This window comes from Pecten maximus, chromosome 1 (assembly GCF_902652985.1).
Source record: "Pecten maximus chromosome 1, xPecMax1.1, whole genome shotgun sequence".
Taxonomy (NCBI): domain Eukaryota; kingdom Metazoa; phylum Mollusca; class Bivalvia; order Pectinida; family Pectinidae; genus Pecten; species Pecten maximus.
Genome location: NC_047015.1, coordinates 56,068,895 through 56,089,052, shown reverse-complemented (window position 1 = coordinate 56,089,052; position 20,158 = coordinate 56,068,895). Strand labels below are relative to the sequence as shown.

Here is a 20,158-nt window from a genome sequence, read left to right as displayed (position 1 = left end):
AGAATATACATAGGTACTGTTAATGCTAAGGAAATTACGGTATATGCACATTAAACCTTGCTTCAATCGAAAACTTTTGTATTATGCTTTGTATTGATACTTAAAAATATTTATTGAGGAATGTTAATTTAAACAAACCTGGTTTTATTTGTCCATTTACGGATTTATGCCATTAGGTTTAGCATAGGAAAATAACCTTATATGTAGACTATGTTTATCAGCAATTGTTTGTCTTCCATATCAGTGAAATCCTACTTAACAGAACAAGATAGGTTAGTGGTTTCATCGCCTCTGCTTTTGTTGTTTTAAATCCTATTTGATCTAAAGATTTCTCAATACGGCCGATATTTCTCTTTTATCGTATATCCTATGTCCGTTCAGTTCAATTATGCCTTGTCTTCTCTAGCAAATAACTAGCAAATTTCAAATTTCAACAATACTTTAATATACTTTACCGCACTGCGCTGCACTATGATATACTATATACTACTTGTATATAATAAAATAAATTATATATACTCTATATTATATGTACTATAATAAGCTATGATATACGATATAATTATATTCTATATATCTACCATACCATACCATACCTTCCTATGCTATACTATCCCATACCATACCAAACCATACCATACCATACAGTACCATAAAATACTATACCTTCCTATCCTAAATATACCATACCATACCATACCATACTTTCCTATGCTATATAGTACTGTACTTTATTGTATCAACCAAACTTAATTCTACCATATGTTTTTATCAAGCGAAGTTCTTAACAATATATAATGCCGTCCTACTATATTTTCACATGTTTAAATCGTTATAACAGTGTATCATACATTCATATTACTTAATGTCCAAATTTATCATATTGTTGAAATAATAAAAAGACATCACTATCTCAAGTTTCATTTTCAGTACCTGGATTTACTGAATAGTCTTAGAACTTTCATAATGTATTCTATTCATGTTTAGAATATTATGAATTCATTACTTAAATTCATTATAAAGATACTATATTTCCACGTGCGTTTCGTTCCCGAAATGAAATAAGAGTGATATAAGATAATATCATTTTACAGTTTCGGTTTCATTATCAGGAACTTAGTTTAAATATTATTTTATTCAACAAGACACAATAACATTACATATACAGAAAATAGCAAATGGGATGGGAAAACAAGCTTAAAGCTTATATTAATTCCTTTCCCAAATAGCAAAATACATTTCTATTTCCAGGTTGGCATGGTCGTATCCGCATTGGAAATACCATATGTGAGTGTTGCACAATGTACATCAATGTAGGTTTTAAGATTGTAATCTCAAGCTAATAAAGCCAACCCTTGCAGCATTGATATCTTGATCTTCTGAGCGTTTAATTTTGAGGGGGTTCAAGCTTTATAACGACTATGATTTTTTACATTTATATTTAAAAAAAAAAACAGCTACCAAATATGCAAAGCATCAAAATGTATATACCAAATACATGTCGAAGGGTAACAATATCATAGAATATGGTTTGATTTTCTTGTAATCTGTAAGAATGAAGCTACATCTAGGTACAGTTATGACATTAATACTGCAAAGTTTGGTTCAAAAATCTAAAATAAATGCTGATTTTGAATGTCAATCTAGGGGAAAAAACCTACGCTTATTTTCTTTGGAAGTTTGATATAGGATGCATCATAACATCATTGTCATCTTTAATACAATTTAAAAAAAAATATCGGGAAAAGTAAGGTCAGTTTGAGACTTTCAACATATAAAATAAAAAAGTAAAAAGTGGTTAAAATTTCGAAAATATATACATGTATCATTCAAAATGTCAATTATCCGCAGTTTCACACTTTTTTGTATTTATTAGCTATCCATCATTTAAAGCAGACTGTTTCCATGTATTTTATATTGAATATCTTCTATATATAGTTACAAATATCTCCATTTATCAATCATTCAATTTGATGGAGCATTTTTTTTTTTTTTTTTTTGTATTAGGTGAGGCGAATGGCAATCATAATATGAATAACCTTGGAATTCCCGCCAGGCAACCTCAAGGTATAGTTTTAGTATTTTGTGACAGAAAAGCATAACAAGTATTTAACTGTATTGAATCAAAGTTACAAATATCTATATAGTTATATGACTATTCAATTTGATCAAATATCACCGATGCCCTTTTTTTTTTTTTTTTTATATATAGGTGTGGCTAATAACAAGTGTAATTTGAAATTAATAATCTTATAATTTCCGCCTAAAATTATAGTTTTATCTATTTATTCATTTAGTTAGTTATTTTTTGTGAAAAGAGATGATAAAGAAAATAGTAACATACTAACGAAACAAGAACGATATAAAGAGCAAGATATAGACTTGCACGGAGTCCATCTTTAATCTATAACAAGAACTAAGTCCATGTGTTCGGGAAGAGTAAGCGGTTTTGGGGGTCATCGACGGCGGCCGCATACAAAACTAGGTCGAGTCCGGGTTCAGTCACATTCTCAAAATGAGACGTAGGATGGTGACAACAGAACCACTAGGCATATCAACAAGCATGGTATGCGCTTGACTTCATATTGTTTAAGGAAATAGTATAGTTCCAAATAAGAAATGGCCTTAACCTTAACAACGTTGACCATGAAACAACAACTTCCCAGAAGGATACGCTCCGAACATTTTAGGTCAAATGTAAAATAGTTATCATAATCGAATAACGACATAAAGGAGTAAGGTTTTAGAAATTTTGTGTGGTATAAAAGACTTGTTCTTTCGCAAATAATCAGCCATAAATATCGGCATTCTGATTGATATAAGCTTGCATTGACATTAAGATGAGTTATGACATAATTGGGCTACTTTCTTAAGAACGAGCGCGTAGGCGCGTATGGTTCTTCGACCACGGCCACCAAGGGAAAATGCAGGGAAATTTCAGTTCGAGAGGGGAAGCTTGAAGCTTATGTCTTCGCCAAGGCGTCAGTGTTGGATTCTAAATGTTAAGTGTTTGGTGCAAGTGTTGAAAGGCATCAATAAATTCCGTGATGCGTGTACTAGGGCACTAATTTGATTGAGTAGTGCTTTACGGTTTAACTATTATTTCCCAAGGTTGGATTGGATACTTTTTGGAGAAAAAAGGATGCTTTATTTTAAACATTTTGGACTGATACATTTTATGTCAATGCTGATGCTATTTTTTTGGCACAAGTGTAAAAAGACATCAGTAAAAAAAAAAGTGTACCAGGGCACTCACTTCTAGTTTGAGGGTTGAGGTTTGGGTTGATATCACTTTCCGGAATTATAGTTGTAGAAAGATGTTTTTTGTCAGAACTCAATATCAACTTTAAATGTTTTATGTTTTTAAATGTTTTTGACATATTATAAATGATTTGGCGCAAGTGTTGTTCATATACATGGCAAATCGAATATAATTTCCGTGCAAATATTTCAATTTTTCCGGTTAAATTGTCACAATATGAGGATATGCATTCCAGTTGGTTAAACTGTCCTCGTGTGAGCTATTGTACCGTTCATGGTATCCTTATTTGAAAAAGAACGGCCAAATGAAACAATCTGACTCAAATACAGATCATCATTATACACATAATGTTATAAAGATTGGCCAGTGGCCTGCAAGTGGTAATTTTTCCCATCGCTTTGCGATTGGTCTGTTGACTGGTCATCTGAATAAGACCCCTCTCTGGCCATCGTCAGATCTTCCTAACGTAATAGATAATAATAGGCTGTATTTTACTTAGATTGGAAATTAAAATGATTGTTTTTTTATTTGGTTTAATGAATTATTTTTGTGTCTTTGATTAATAATTTACTATCACCATTTTCCTTTTGTCATTTATACAAACTGTATTATCGTTTTATTTCTTCCAGGCCGTTCGGTTAGAGTCCTGCCACCAAGATAAGACATGTCGGTAACTATGCTCATTTAATATATGTGTAGTCATACACACAGAATGGAAAAAAGAGTTTAGACCAGCATTTAATTAAACCTGTGCTGGGGATCTTTGAACTCTTGGTTGGGGTGGGGATGGTTGGGTGATTGGGGTTGGGGATTGGTGTGGTGAGGTGTGGTGGGGTGGGCGCGGGTTATTTTTATAAGGATTCTGCATGCGTGTCAATGTCGGTACCAAATTACTGACTTACGTGTATGCATTTGTTTACTAAACTTAGTGCAATTCTATGAAAGCATGTAAGTAGAAACGTTATATAGATTTATTAATAAATTTATAGTTTGCCTCTTAATAAAATACTAAAACGTCTTTTAATTACACACACACTTACACACACTCTCTCACACCCACACACACACAAAAAGGATGAAAGCCAATCATTTTTATTTTTAATTGTTAACAGAGATGGTGTGTTAGCCCGTGAGGCCTTGCGTTTGTAACACAAAACTTGTGTATAAAATATCTTCGTAACCCATCAACAAAATCACATCAGAACCAAAAAATCTAAATCTGATTAATTTTTTTAAAATCATGACATATACTTTTAACGTGGAAATTTACGTGAAGACAACATTACGCTTTTAATATGCTAAGGTCACCCTGTCGCAAAAATTCCCCCCGTATCTTTTAATGACGTATATAGTATTTATGGAACATTTGCAAAAGAACTTTTCGCGGAAACATACCCAACTTGTATAGTTTACAAATAGAAATCGCGAAAATAATCACCCACGTAGCTCCTGATATAGGCTGGGTTAGGACGAAATGTTTCTTCTTTGACGATATCCTAAAATGTATAACCCATTAAAGGGACCATGAACATGTGATAAGTAGGTGACGTTTTTTCACTTTAAAAGCACCTACTTATCATAGATCAGTACTTTTCAGAAAGAGGACCTCCCAAAAATATATAGACACATTTGCATAGTATAACACTGACTATTTATAAGCTTATAACCGGGGTTATAAAAAAGATGGGAAATATCGGGAATATTTTATGCATATAAGTTGGTTTTGAAAATAGCCAATATGCAATAAGTGGATTCTTCTTTAATATATTATTACTGTAAACGTGGTTTACATAGCCGTAGACATCTGCTTATCACTTGTTCTTGGTTCCTTTGAGGGGTTATAAATATTAGGTTTCTTTGCGGGGTTATAAATATTAGGATTCCCACCATCAAAGAAGGTGTATTTCGTCCTTATCCAGCCTATATCAGGTGCTTCTGATTCCTATTTCAAAACATTTATTGATTGAAACATTTAAAACAAATATTTATTGTTCAGACTTATTAATGTTAGTCAAACCATGTTTTGCTACCACCACAATACGGCGGAACATCAATTTTTATAGTATAAACACGCACTTAATGGGTGTATATGGGTGAGTTTCTGCTCACATCGCTTTTATTTAACCATGACGTCAAAATGAAATGCACTTATTAGCTATCATTGATTATTATTTAAGGATTAAACTGTCTTCTTTTGGTGTCTATGGTCGATATAGATGTAAGAGCTTTGCGAACAAACATCATATTGTGTGCTAAGCACAATATGACACGTTTATTTGCACGTTATATCCATGCGCGGCATGGATTGATGTCATGTTTTGGTTGCCAATTATGCTCACATAGACTGCAAGTCGTTTTACTCAGGTTATATCGTTGCCTGGCAACCAAAATGTTAATATATTTGAATACGTGTATGTCGTAACCGGTTCATCAGAAATTTCAGAAATACACTTATTTTTGTTCAAAATTTTTGTTTGAACAGTAATCAACGCAACGTACCTGGCGGACCAATGTGCCGGTCGAAAGAAGTATATGACATTTTATAGTCAACATTCACGTTGATCATTGAAATCGTAATCTTTGAATATAATTCTCTACGTTTAGTGTTTATATATATGTTAAAATTTTATGATATACATGTGTCATCCATTGTATGGCTGCCTAGATGTTCACGTCTACGTAAACACAAAGTCTTTGGCATATTATGTAATGAATAATTTGTTGTTGAGAAAAGTGTAAATCACATTAAAGGATGTTATATATAGAGATGTAGATATATATATCTGATATGGCTACATTACATTAGGTTTGTTTGGTATTTTTGACTTGTCACTCTAAGGAAAGACAATGAATGGTTTATCAAACAGCCGCAAAATAATGATTTTTTCAAATGGTACAATATAAGGATATAATATAGTAGTAATTTAGAAGATATCTAAAAAATAATTAAAGAAACAAAATGTATAAATAAAACTCAGAAAAAAAGGAAGGAAAAAAAGAAAACACAATCATTTATCATTTTGAATTAAAATTTGAAAGTTTTAAGCTTAATATGATTTCTTTTAGTTTGGAAATATATAAACAAAATGTTACCTATGTACCACAATTTGACGATACCCGGAATACAGTAATATAATTAAAAAGTCAGGAACGCGCCAGAAAGGTACAAAACAGTTGATTATAATTATTCCTTAGTTGTCTATATGGTATACTTTTGCATTCATGTTTTGTTGTTATAATGTAAAATAAATGATAATCCTAAATCTTAACTGCAACCGCGTGACCATATAAACATAACTGGTTTTACGCTTTGGTTTCATAGACCAAATAATTGTCAGAATAGAATACTTTGTAGATATTAAATAAATGCGAAAGTAGTTTGAATACTGGAAACATATTTACCCATTCTAATTAAAGTTTAGATGGACATTCTCACTACGTTACAAGAACATCTAACTACATCGCATAAGGGGTCACGTCAGAATGACCTTTGTTTTTTCAACATTTCACTATTAGGTCGAATTGTCAATTTTTCGATGTTGTCGATCTCACCCATTCGTCACGTCAAGCATATGAAGCTAACCATTTCGGTACAGCATGTATATAGCTATATGCTTCATTGGACGAAACGACTTGAAACAGATTGCAAGCCATACACTCTAGTCATGCTAGTTTGGTCATACGAAATTTATCTCCAAGATTGGTTAATCCAAAAGGTCATCTTGACGTGACCCCTTATGCGATGTGTTTAGATGTTCATGTGACGTAGTGAGAATGACCATCTAGATTTTAATTAGATTGCATATTTACCATATAAACATAAATATGGGCTCAAATTCAACTGTCAATATAGGTACCAATGTATTTAAATTGGTCATTATTAAATTATACCGTTTAACACCCTTGGTTGCTTGCACTTTCGACAATTTCGCTTATTTATGCAAGACAACCAGATTGGGCGGTAAACTGTATAGACAGTTGTTGTCAATGGTGCGTCACTCAGGAATCTTTGCTCTGGAATAGTCTTTTAAACCCATGAACATTTGAAACGATATCAGGTGTTCATTTATAGCAGTTCATAATAAATTTGTCTCAAGACCTATTGAGGTTTATACCCCCATACACCTCAACATATCATTGTTCAATCCTTATATTTAGATATATATTTTTTTATATTTTTGTACAATATTTTGTCCTTGACAAATTGGGACTTGTGCAAGTCTACCACAGAACTTACTGAAATGTACGTCATCACTCTTCGTCTACATATGGTTAATACTTTCCGGATTTTTTTCGTGAACAAACTTAATAACGAATTAAAACAAATATTAGTTTTAATTGAATTTATTTCACATAAATATGATCACTTTTGAAAAGGAATTAAAAAATATAGTCCATGCTCTACAAATGTATTCTTACGCCGGACTTGATATAGTTCAATGAAAAAATGACTTGAGTTAACTGTGGTAGGTTCATTGAGTCTGAATTAAGTGGAAATATAAATATGATATTGTGTTTTGTTCTTTATCTTAAACTAAATAAGCTTAGGGTTATTCATTTAGATTTTCTCTAACCGTAAATAGATAAATAAATAGATAAAAGAAATAAATAAAATAACCTAAAACTCTTAACTGTAACAATGAGATTGTTAACTATTTAAGTAGGAATTTCAAATATTTAGTGAATTTTTAGCCCGGCGAATAATAATTGATTCCTTTGTATGACACAGTGAATTTTAAAACAACATGGAATGACCTTTTTAGAAACGTGTTCGTCTACTCGACTGCTCGATAATGGTAATGTCTTTATGACATGTCATTAAGATTATTATAAGTATATGGACATTACATTGCTGAAAATCGTTAAACGTATGCCTTTATTTACAGCTGATATCTATATTTCTTAAGAATTTAAGATCATTAGTCAAAGCATATTACAGGGATTTTATAAACTAAGTGTTCATGCCTGCCGATTTTTTCTATTTGATTTACAGATTTAAATTTCTACGATAAATAAATAACAGTAATCAATATGTGTGAGAATTAACATATCTGGGAATCAAATTTACATGAGACAAGTAATCCTATAGATATCATACCCGTGGAATAATCGGAAGATGGTATAACCACCAGTGATGGAAATGAATTTACTGTTTCAGGGAAAATTAGGTCATTGCTTGACCATTGGTATTCATCTGCAGTCTTATAAAAGGGAATAGGTAGATATTTGATGTCTCGCTTCTTGTGTTCCATATTTATTTCTTAATACCTTTATTTATATAACATTTTTTTCTGTTCTTGAGCGTTCAACCATGTGTGGCAGGTTATGTGTTCTGTTGTTGACTATGACAAACAAACGTAATAAGAATTGGTGGAAGATGTCTGTTTTACGTTCAGTTCTTCATTAATGGCGGCAGGAATGGTTCGCTTGCTTGGAGTATAAGGTGGCGTTGTTTAGGGGCAAGTGAGTTTTCAGTGAGATATGCATATGTGTTATATGGATTTCAAGCGTCTCTTGGGTCAGGGATAAGGTCACTGTTACTATAAAAAGAGCTGGCAGTATACTACTAAAGATGGTACATCTTTTTATGAACAATAACCCGATACAAATGTATACGGTTAATCATTCATTCATTCATTTTATTGACTTTAAGCTTTACAGCTCATCAGTACATGTAACATATATACAATACGATAAATTGGCGGTCACAGCAATATAGCAGTGACGTAATAGACATCTGTGATTTTTTATTTTTTTTTAATTAAATAAAGTTTTCTCTTAATTGTGTGGCCTCATGTACATATTTACATAACATTGTTAAATCTTTAAAGTTAGTTGTACTAATTAATTGCATCATCTTAAATATTGATGATTTTTTTCCTATAATACGTCTTAATGCATCTTGATCTGAAGGATTGAAAGTTAGGACAAATGAAGAAGAAGAGATATTCACCTTCTATGTCACAACAATGGCAAACTTTACACAAACGTTCACTTCTTCCAATATTCTGATATCGACCAGTTGTACAGAGTATGTGCTGAGAGACGTAATCTACTAAAAGCAATTCTATTGCGTTTTGTTATATATTTACTTAAATAATGTTGTAGTGATATATCATCTACTACAAGTCTATATAAATTACATTTTGAGGAATTCTCCAATAATGCAAACATATCTTGTCATGCAGCGTCAAAAATTCTTTGCATAATATATGGCAAGTCTACAGAAATATTTAAATTATTTTGATTTGTCCACATATCACCAAGACCTAGTGAAAAAAGTTTATCTTTTACAAAAGTTAACCAATTGAATATACTTTTTTCGTTTTGACATATACATTAATTCATCGTATGTTGCTCTAAGGATACAATTCTTAAAACTTAATAGCTTGAACCTGTACTTAATTACATTATAACACTAGGTATACACAATTGGAAATTTACCCAATTCAACATAAATCATTACATTACATGTGGATTTTTTAACACATAAAATCTTTTTACAAAACTCTAAGTAGACTTTTTCAATATCACGGTTAATCACCTGGGTCCTTATAAAGCCAGCATATCTCTGACGATGATACACCGATATTTAAATTATTGATAAGCTAACTTTGGGCGGTCGTCGCTTAAGATTAAATGGTCAATGCGTGGTCACACTTGAGCACTTTTGAATTGATATCGTGTGTGTACAAAAGATACCTTACATAACACTCAGTCGTTTTAATTTCCCATAGTTTCATAATATCAGAAATATGTATGTTGTAATTTGTGTATTTTAGCATGTAAAAATGTAAGTAGTAATTCAATAACAACGTAACACTCGGTTTAAGCTCGGGTCTAAAGGTGGCACTCTCTTACGTATCAGTAATCTAGTGTTTTAACGTAAAATTGCTTAGATGGCGGTAACTTATAAAACTGGAAGCATATAACTTAGAAAGTGGTAATTTATAAAACTCGAAGCATATAACTTAGAAAGTGGTAACTTATAAAACTCGAAGCATATAACTTAGAAAGTGGTAACTTATAAAACTCGAAATATATAACTTAGAAAGTGGTAACTTATAAAACTCGAAACATATAACTTAGAAAGTGGTAACTTATAAAACTCGAAAAAAAATAACTTGGATGGTGGTAATTTATAAAACTCCAAGCATATAACATAGAAACTGGTTACTTATAAAAGTCTAAGCATATAACTTCGAAGGTGGTAAATTAGAAAACTCGAAGCATATGAATAAGACAGTTGAGATATATAAAACTCAAAGCATAATTTTATTTTTAATGGAACTTGGTTTACCTTATTTACCATACATGTCAGAACAAAGATTAACTTAATTAAGCTCCCGTTACCTCTACTGGTGGAGAGCCAAAAGAGCTCTTGTCATGGCGTAGCGTCCTTCAGTCTGCAAAATACCTCTCCTCCTGAATGATGATAGAGAGAAAGAATCGCTCTAGTCAGTAAGCCCCGTGGTCGCTGTATTCAACACTGTACTTATGACTTCTTCTCCAGAAAGGAAAGACAATTTACGTTCATATATGGTCCACAGATGGAACTGAATGGAATTGAAACTCGTGCTTCATTTTGCTATGGTAGTTCTTCGGAATAGATGATGTCACAGAGACTGAACTTTCAGTGGCTATAGATATTGTCACATATTTATATTAGCAATAAAATAGGACCCTGGGTTAATTTCCATCAGCAGACGTCACTTCTAGTCGTGTGTAACTAGAAAAGCATTAAATCCGTCAGGAATTCTCGTTAAATAAAAATGCATACTTCATGTAACAGTTAAAATATTTGGATGTACTGGAATGTGTTTTTTTATTCGCATGATGACCGTTAATGATTAGGCTAGGAGATTATGACTGTTCGAACTTAGATAAAACTGTTCAATATGTCGAATTTACGACATTTATATAAGTAGTTCTAAAAATTCTGAATTCTAGTCCTGCCTTGTTTTTTGTTTTTTGTTTTTGTTTTTGTTTTTGTTTATTTGCTGTACCGTGCCGTACACGTTTAAAATTTTGTAAGCTATATCGTAAGTTCAGAATGTAAACATGTATCAAATATTTTCCAAACTTCTTAAGATGTGGGTTTTGTTCGACTCTCCTGGCTTTCTTGGTGCAATTTCAGGCAGGACTCTGGCCTCAGTAGGACTCGTGTCGATGAGCCACTCTGTGGTATCAAAAAACAGTTTTGCATTTTACTGGACATCATTGGATGGACGCGTTTCTAGTACGAAAGAGGTTTATTTGTTTCTAGAATATTATTTCTGACATTTGTCGACTCTTTCAAGGTTTTTTTTTACGTCATGAGATTTCAAATTTTGAAACTAGTAAAAGAATCGTCAAATTCAACATGGGGATCTACTGAAACCCATACTGTGGTCAATGTATGAACAAGAGAGTGCGAAACATTTAATTAAGCATTGACAACGTACCGCTTATAATGTAAATAGTCAGATGAAAACGTACAATTCATGATCATGAAAGTATGCTGTTTAGAAGTAAACAGCTGATGATTTATAGAGCGTTCTGAATTACGCGAAAGTGTAAAATAACTGTAGTATCGTTCCATATGATTGTAATTCCGATATATAATGCTACACAAAATTACAATCCGTAATATACATGTAACCGGAAGTGGAAATAAACAGAAAACAGTTAAGTTTATCCGGACTATCTTGTCCAACACACACAGTATAACATTACAATATCGAAAATGGATTCTTTTCTGAATGATTTTACATATTTCATTCTCGGCCCCAAAACGAAACCATATTGAGAATGTCTGACATAACAGTGGCGTAGGAAGTCGTCAAAAAGTGTGTGTGGGTGTGGGGGGGGGGGGGGGGGGGGGGGCGCACAAGGGGGCACAATTGTTTTTAACCGCAAAATTAGCCAATAATTATTATTTCAACATCCCATGATAATATCATTTCAACATCCCATGATAATTTTGATAATTTATGTAGTAAAAAAATCAGTTATTTACGCAAATCAGGATATATTATTGATGGCAAAACATGAATCGCCAGGATTTTCGAAAGGGCGGGGGGTCCAGTAATTAAGTAATAATGCGAGCGCCGTAGGCGCGAGACGATTTTTTTTGGCTTTTTTGTTGCTTTTTACGAGGGGTCTGAGGGGCCGTACAGCGGGTCCAGGGCAGCGCCCTGATAGGGGGTTCAAGGGGGTCTAAGCCCTCCGCGGAAAATGAAATATAGCACATTACCAATAATTCGGGATCAGGCGCGGATCTAGGAGTTTCCGAAAGGGGGGTCCAGTAATTAAGTGATCATTCGAGCGCCGTAGGCGCAAGCCGATTTTTTTCCCTTTTTGCGAGAGGTCTGGGGGCCGCCAAGCGGGTACCAGGGTGGCGAAGCCCCCCTGTGGATCTGCAATCGAAAGGGGGGGGGGGGGGGGGGGGGGGGGGGGGTAAATAGTATCACTCGATTCACGTTAAAACCGCGCATTCTTATTCATGTTGTGTTTCTGTCTTGTTCTCATTATGGACTCAATTAACTTCACAAATTATAATCAACTTAATGAATCTATGTGATAAAGTTAAGCAAAATTTCGTATTAAGATATAAATATTGACTTACCAGGCTAGTGCAGACGACCGACACACAGGTCTGAGGATTGATATACTAGTATAAAAGTCCGAATGTTCCGGATGTACAAGATAAAGTGTTTATCGTTGCCTTCAAGAAAACATTATCGGTTCGTAAATATACAGATATTTATCGAAATGAATATATAAATTCGTGTTTTTACCCCTTTTTTAGATTTTGGATGTCAAAAAGTGCCCCCCCCCCCCCCCCCCCCCCCCCCCGCTTCCTACGCCACTGCATAAGTTAAAGGATTGTATTAATGTCTCTCTTTACTGTAGCCATCATAGACAACACGTAAGCGAAAACATGAAACATATGTATTCTTATTAAAGTAATTACTTTAAAAAACATTAAGAGTAGTAGCAGTTTTATGATACAGTGCAGCTTCCGAAAACCGATCCCTCTCAAAACCGATCAACTCTTAATAACGATACAAATTGCGTTAGACAGAATCGATCCTTCTTTATTATAGTTATAAAAAAAACCTCCCGATCCCTCTGAATTCCAAACAACACTAAGATTTTGTGTCCAGAACGGCTAAAATATACCCATTATTATACCCCCGCAACGAAGTTAGAGGGGGGTGGGGGTATACTGGAATTAGGTTGTCCGTCCGTCCGTCCGTCTGAAGTTGTCTGTCCGGACAACTCCTCCTAAACCGATGGGCCAATTCCGATGAAACTTTACACAAATATTAATGATCATGTGTAGATATGCATGCCACTTTATATTTTCAAAATTTTGGTTGCTATGGCAACTGGTCACTAAAACAGGTTTTCCGATAAGAACCATAACTTCAAGTTTTGTCCTGATAACTCCTCCTAAACCGAATGGCCGATTTCAATGAAACTTCACACACATTTAGAAGACCATGTGTAGATGTGCATGCCACTTTCTTTTTTTCAAAATTATGGTTGTTATGGAAACTGGTCACTATAAACAGGTTTTCTGATAAGAACCATAACTTTAATTTTGTCCGGATAACTCCTCCTAAACCGAATGGCCGATTTCAATGAAACTTCGCACAAATATAAATGTAGATGTTCATGCCATTTTACTTTTCTCAAAATTATGGTTGCTATGGCAACTGGTCACTATAAACAGGTTTTCTGATAAGAACCATGACTTTAATTTTGTCCGGACAACTCCTCCTAAACCGAAGGGCCGATTTCAATGAAACTTCATACAAATATTAGAGGACCATGTGTAGATGTGCATGCCACTTTTTTTATAATTATGGTTGCTATGGCAACTGGTCACTATTTTACTGAGTTATCTTAGTTATCCTCTAATTAACAGTTCCAATTCACCATTGACTCGTGCAGATTACGGGGGTATTAGTCAGCCATCCTGGCGCCAGTTCTAGTTACTTCTGTAAACCGGCCTTACCTGAGCATATATATTCACAGTAGTCGAGAATGATTCATTTCATACAATTTTATAGTGTTCATTTCATTTCAACAAATTGTATTGACTTTTGATGGTATCTGTCAAAAGAATCGAATAACAGATCAAGCCGATATGAATTCTCTCCTTAGGTGGCAAGTGGATCGTATAAATATAAATATTAGATATATAAATTTACTGTAGTTTACTATGAAAAGAAAAAATTACATGAAAAACAAACATTTAAGGGAGGTAACTCCAACATAAACATTCACACATCATTCATATATATATATACATGTATACATCGTATTTGATCATCAAATATTTAATATAAACTATATCTTCAAGAATCAGCTATTGACAGGCATTGACCAATAGTGATAGTAGTGATAGTGTTGACTCAAAATTAAACGAATGCAAATTTAATTACGTAATTTATGTGCACATGCAAAGCCATTTATATTATGAATGTATGTTAGCATTTTCAGGGCAAAGACAAAATATGATATAAAAAGAAGTGTGATTCATTAGACTGCAAATGGCATCCGTCGCGTATATCTGTTATGAAGTTATTATTGCATTAATATGGCTTTTCAGTCTAAAAATCTTAACTATAGTATATCTAACATTAGCAGTTCTATACAGGTAATGGATCTTTTCTTTTAAAAATAAATACTTTCAAATTATTATACACACACAAACAACAGTTAGGTCTCGATAACCAATATACTTAGCCGACATGTTGACTCGGACCAAAAGTATGTCGGTAAAGACAGGTTTATATTTATGACATTCAACCGATAATAACAATGTTGTCATGGAAACAGCCATAGAAAAAAAACCTATTCGAGATATATTAAGATGTTTGTAATAAACTAAAGAACCATCCGCAAAAACTCGATGGACGTCAAAAGGCCACGTCCATTTTAGACGTTGCGATCAACGACTTCTGCTCTGTTGAACCGAGTGAATAAGAATCTCCATTTTAATATTCTTTTCTTATCAAGATGCTATCATTCAGTCAATTATGATGTTCTGATTTTTATTTTGTTGTTTAAAAACATTTATTTGTCAACAAAGCGCACGTTTAAAAAGTACAATTTTAGATTTTAATGAAGAAGTATTACCGCGCTGTAATTTTTAAACACAAATCAAACAATACCTTTTTTGTCAAATGATAAAAAATGAAACACAGTGCATTGCATCGCATTACACTATTATTCATTTAAGTAGATAATATGCTCATATTTTCAACAACGTTTTACTGAAATTACAAATTTTAGGCACTTTTCCCTTATTTTTTCATTTTCACTTTATTGAGCAACAAGCAAAAGCAACAGCGAATAACAGAGTGTGATACGAGGAATAACAGATTGGGGTATGTAATAATTTTTTCATATTTTCGTTTCTGACATTTTAATGACGGTTCCAATCCTTTTTATATATGTACATATATGTGTATTTTCAAATACTTATGTAGTGACTGTAATAATTCTATATTGTCATTGTGTGGTACCTAGTATGATACTTAATTGTGTGATGCGTATACAATTATGCCTTTAACATGTGTGTTCAGTCGTTGTATATGTGTTTCGCTATGTGTGAGGGTGCGTCTGAATGAGAGTTGTTTTCTCTATCTATCGACATCAGTTTTGATTTCATCATCAGTTTAATCGAAAACGCAATATTGCCATCGAGTTATTCGATTTTACAGGCCATACTTGCACCGCTAGACCGGTACAAAGTGATCAAACAAGGTCTTAAGTCTACAATAGAATGTGTTACCAAAACATACACTCGTTTATAATGATTACTATTACACTACCACACTACATATCGGACACTACCACATTACAACCTACCTACCGTACACTATCACACTACCGCATATCTACCGTACACTACCACACTACCACCAATCTACCGTACACTACCATACTACCGTTTATCTACCGTACACTACCACACTACCGTTTATCTACCGTACACTACCACACTACCACATATCTACCGTACACTACCACACTACCACCTATCTACCGTACACTACCACACTACCACCTATCTACCGTACACTACCACACTACCACATATCTACCGTACACTACCACACTACCACCAATCTACCGTACACTACCACACTACCACCTATTTACCGTACACTACCACACTACCACCTATCTACCGTACACTACCACACTACCACCTATCTATCGTACACTACCACACTACCACCTATCTATCGTACACTACCACACTACCACCTATCTATCGTACACTACCACACTACCACCTATTTACCATACACTACCACACTACCACGTATCTACCATACACTACCACACTACCGTTTATCTACCGTACACTACCACACTACCTTTTATCTACCGTACACTACCACACTACACCTACCTCCCTTACACTATCACTCTACCACCAATGTACCATACACTACCAGACTACCTCCTATCTACCATACACTACCACACAACCACCCATCTATCGTACACTACCACATATCTACCTTACACTACCACACTACCACCTGTTTACCGTACACTATTACTATACCATCTATCTACTGTACACTACCACACTACCACCTTTCTACCTTACACTAACACACTTCCACCTATCTACCGTACACTACCACACTACCACCTATCTACCACTACCACTTATCTACCGTACACTACCACTACCACCTACCTACCGTACACTACCACACTACCACATATCTACCTTACACTACCACGCTACCACCTATCTACCGTACACTACCACTACCACCTATCTACCATACAATACCACACTACCACCAATCTACTGTACACTACCACACTACCACATATCTACCTTACACTACCACACTACCACCTATCTACCATACACTACCACACTACCACCTACCTACCGTACACTACCACACTACCACCTATCTACAGTACACTACCACACTACCATCTATCTACCGTACACTACCACACTACCATATATATACCTTACACTACCACACTACCACCTATCTACCATACACTACCACACTACCACCTACCTACCGTACACTACCACCTATCTACAGTACACTACCACACTACCATCTATCTACCGTACACTACCACTCTACCATATATATACCTTACACTACCACACTACCACCTATCTACCGTACACTACCACACTACCATATATATACCTTACACTACCACACTACCACCTATCTACAGTACACTACCAAACTACCATATATCTACCGTACACTACCACACAGCCATATATCACTCGCTTTGCCTTTACTCTCTGTCTATCATAATTTCCTTACATCTCCCGTACCTAACCTCAGATGTATCTTTCGTATAATCTACATTGCGTTTGAAGTAACTTAAGGACATTTCCATTTGAGGTAAGTATATGACAGTTCCGTCTGAGGTAAGTATAGGACATTCCTGTTTGAGGTAAGTATAGGACAGCTCCGTTTGAGGTAAGTATAGGACAGCTCCGTTTGATGTAAGTATAGGACAGTTCCGTTTGCAGTAAGTATAGGACAGCTCCGTTTGAGGTAAGTATAGGACAGTTCCGTTTGAGGTAAGTATAGGACAGTTCCGTTTGAGGTAAGTATAGAACATTTTCGTTTGAGGTAAGTATAGGACAGCTCCGTTTGAGGTAAGTATAGGACAGTTCCGTTTGTTGTTAGTATAGGACAGCTCCGTTTGAGGTAAGTATAGGACAGTTCCGTTTGAGGTTAGTATAGGACAGCTCCGTTTGAGGTAAGTATAGGACATTTCCGTTTGGATAAGTATAGGACAGCTCCGTTTGAGGTAAGTATAGTACAGCTCCGTTTGAGGTAAGTATAGTACAGTTCCGTTTGAGGTAAGTATAGGACAGTTCCGTTTGAGGTAAGTATAGGACAGTTCCGTTTGAGGTAAGTATAGGACAGTTCCGTTTGAGGTTAGTATAGGACAGTTCCGTTTGAGGTAAGTATAGGACAGCTCCGTTTGAGGTAAGTATAGGACATAGTAGTACAAAAGTAAGGGTTCTGGCGCAGGGTCATCGGGTGCACTCCCCTATATAATCCTTTCCACCTCCCTGGCACCTCCCTCAGGGGGCATAGATGATGCAAGAGAGGTCACGCCCCATTCGTCAGGGGGGAACCGATGGCGTCATGAGTTGAGGGGACATTGGTGACGAGTTTTACTGACAGTTCTATATTTAGATCGGTTGTAACTTATTTTGAAATAACTTTTAGGTCAAACTAGATCATAATATAAGATAACAAGACTTTTTATGTACAACATTTTATTTTCCCCGTCGCGATGGAATGAATGTAGGTCGGAGAACCATCCCACATCCATCCTTACAAAGAACACCCACTCTATCATGGACAAATGAATATTTACAACTAAATGAGAGCCATCTACCACCCGTGCTATAATACTTGAGCGATCTGTATATATGTACACTCTTTCCCATAACAAGGGGTCTTGATATTAGACCTTTCTAGGGTAGTTCACTCTCCTACAAATCGGTTACATCAGACGCACGTATCCAGGAGTTGAATTTCTTCGGCCAGTATAGCCATTTCCCAAAGTATTGTTTGTTTCGACCTTTTCCTCTGGTTTTCAGAATGGTCTCAACTTTCCACATATCATCATCCCGAACATCTATTTTCTGTAGTTCGGACTGGTAGAAGGTTCCCTTGATCTCGTCTCCATCATAGTCTTTGACTCTATACACCGGTAAGCCTCCACGAAGTATCTTTTGAGAAATGGTGAATATCTCCCCCGTCCATTTTTGGTCATATTCTCGGGATGAAAGGTTTCTCAAATGGGACAACCTTACTTTATCTCCAACTTTGAACTTGAAAGGTTTACGAACCTTCTTCGTTTTTGGCAAGACTGGTTGTTTTTTCGGCCAATACATTATCCACCAGATAGACGTCTCCTTATCTTTAGACACATTTGTGGGGGGCATACCAATCGTCCGGTGATACGTTTGATTATAGCTCTCGGCAAACGTTTGTAATTTCTTCACGTATTCGTAGTTTCTTCTGTGCGTGAAATATCTGTACAGTCTGGATTTTATGGTCTTGATTACACGCTCGGCTACAGCGGCTTTAGTTTCGTTTTGGGCATATAAATGCTGTATGCCATATCCATCCATGAGTGTATTCACCTCTTTCGATCGAAATTCTTGGCCCTTATCGGTACGTATCCGACCCGGCTGTCTCCCCTCGTATAAAATATCCTGTAGTGCTTTTGCTACAGATGCACCTTTCTTGTCTTTTAGAGGTCTCATCCACAAATACTTAGAGAAGACATCTATGACAACGAATACATAGGAATAACCATCGTTTGCACTCTTGAATTTGACCATGTCCATGAGATCAGCCGACCATTGGTCGTCGATACCCGTCACTATGATTTTGTTTCGCTTGAATGGACGTCGTAGGGATCTCTGAAGACTGTATGGCTCTTGACGTTGTAACCATTTTCTTATTTTGTATTTGCTGACGACGTATTTTCCGTCTTTCCGTACATATCTATACAATTTGTCGGGTCCGGAGAAACTCCCCGCATTTGCAGGGTTAAAATAAATATCTCTTAGATAATGCTCCCAGGAAGGCATCTTTCCTCGTCAAGTGCCAGACGTTGAAATGAAGCTTTGAACAACAAATCTTATTTATATCAGTTTTCATCTGCTTCGGAGTCATCGTCCGATTCCTCATCCTCGGAGTCAACGTCCGATTCATCATCTTCGGAGTCATGGTCCCAAAACTCTTCTAAAACATGACGATGTTTTTAAGTGCCATCTTGATCGCTTTACGATCCCCATATCCATCGTCTATGAATTCAGTGACATCATCTATGATCTTTCCGTGGATCATACCATTT

The 20,158-nt window shown here is 35.2% G+C and overlaps 1 long non-coding RNA gene across 1 annotated transcript; it reads left to right on the top strand.

Annotated features, from left to right (window-relative positions):
- Positions 1–1,251: 1,251 nt before the first annotated feature.
- On the top strand, positions 1,252–3,978 carry LOC117338671. Its single transcript, XR_004535013.1, has 3 exons — positions 1,252–1,287; positions 2,008–2,067; positions 3,892–3,978. It is a non-coding gene; the product is annotated as an uncharacterized LOC117338671 (long non-coding RNA).
- Positions 3,979–20,158: the final 16,180 nt, after the last annotated feature.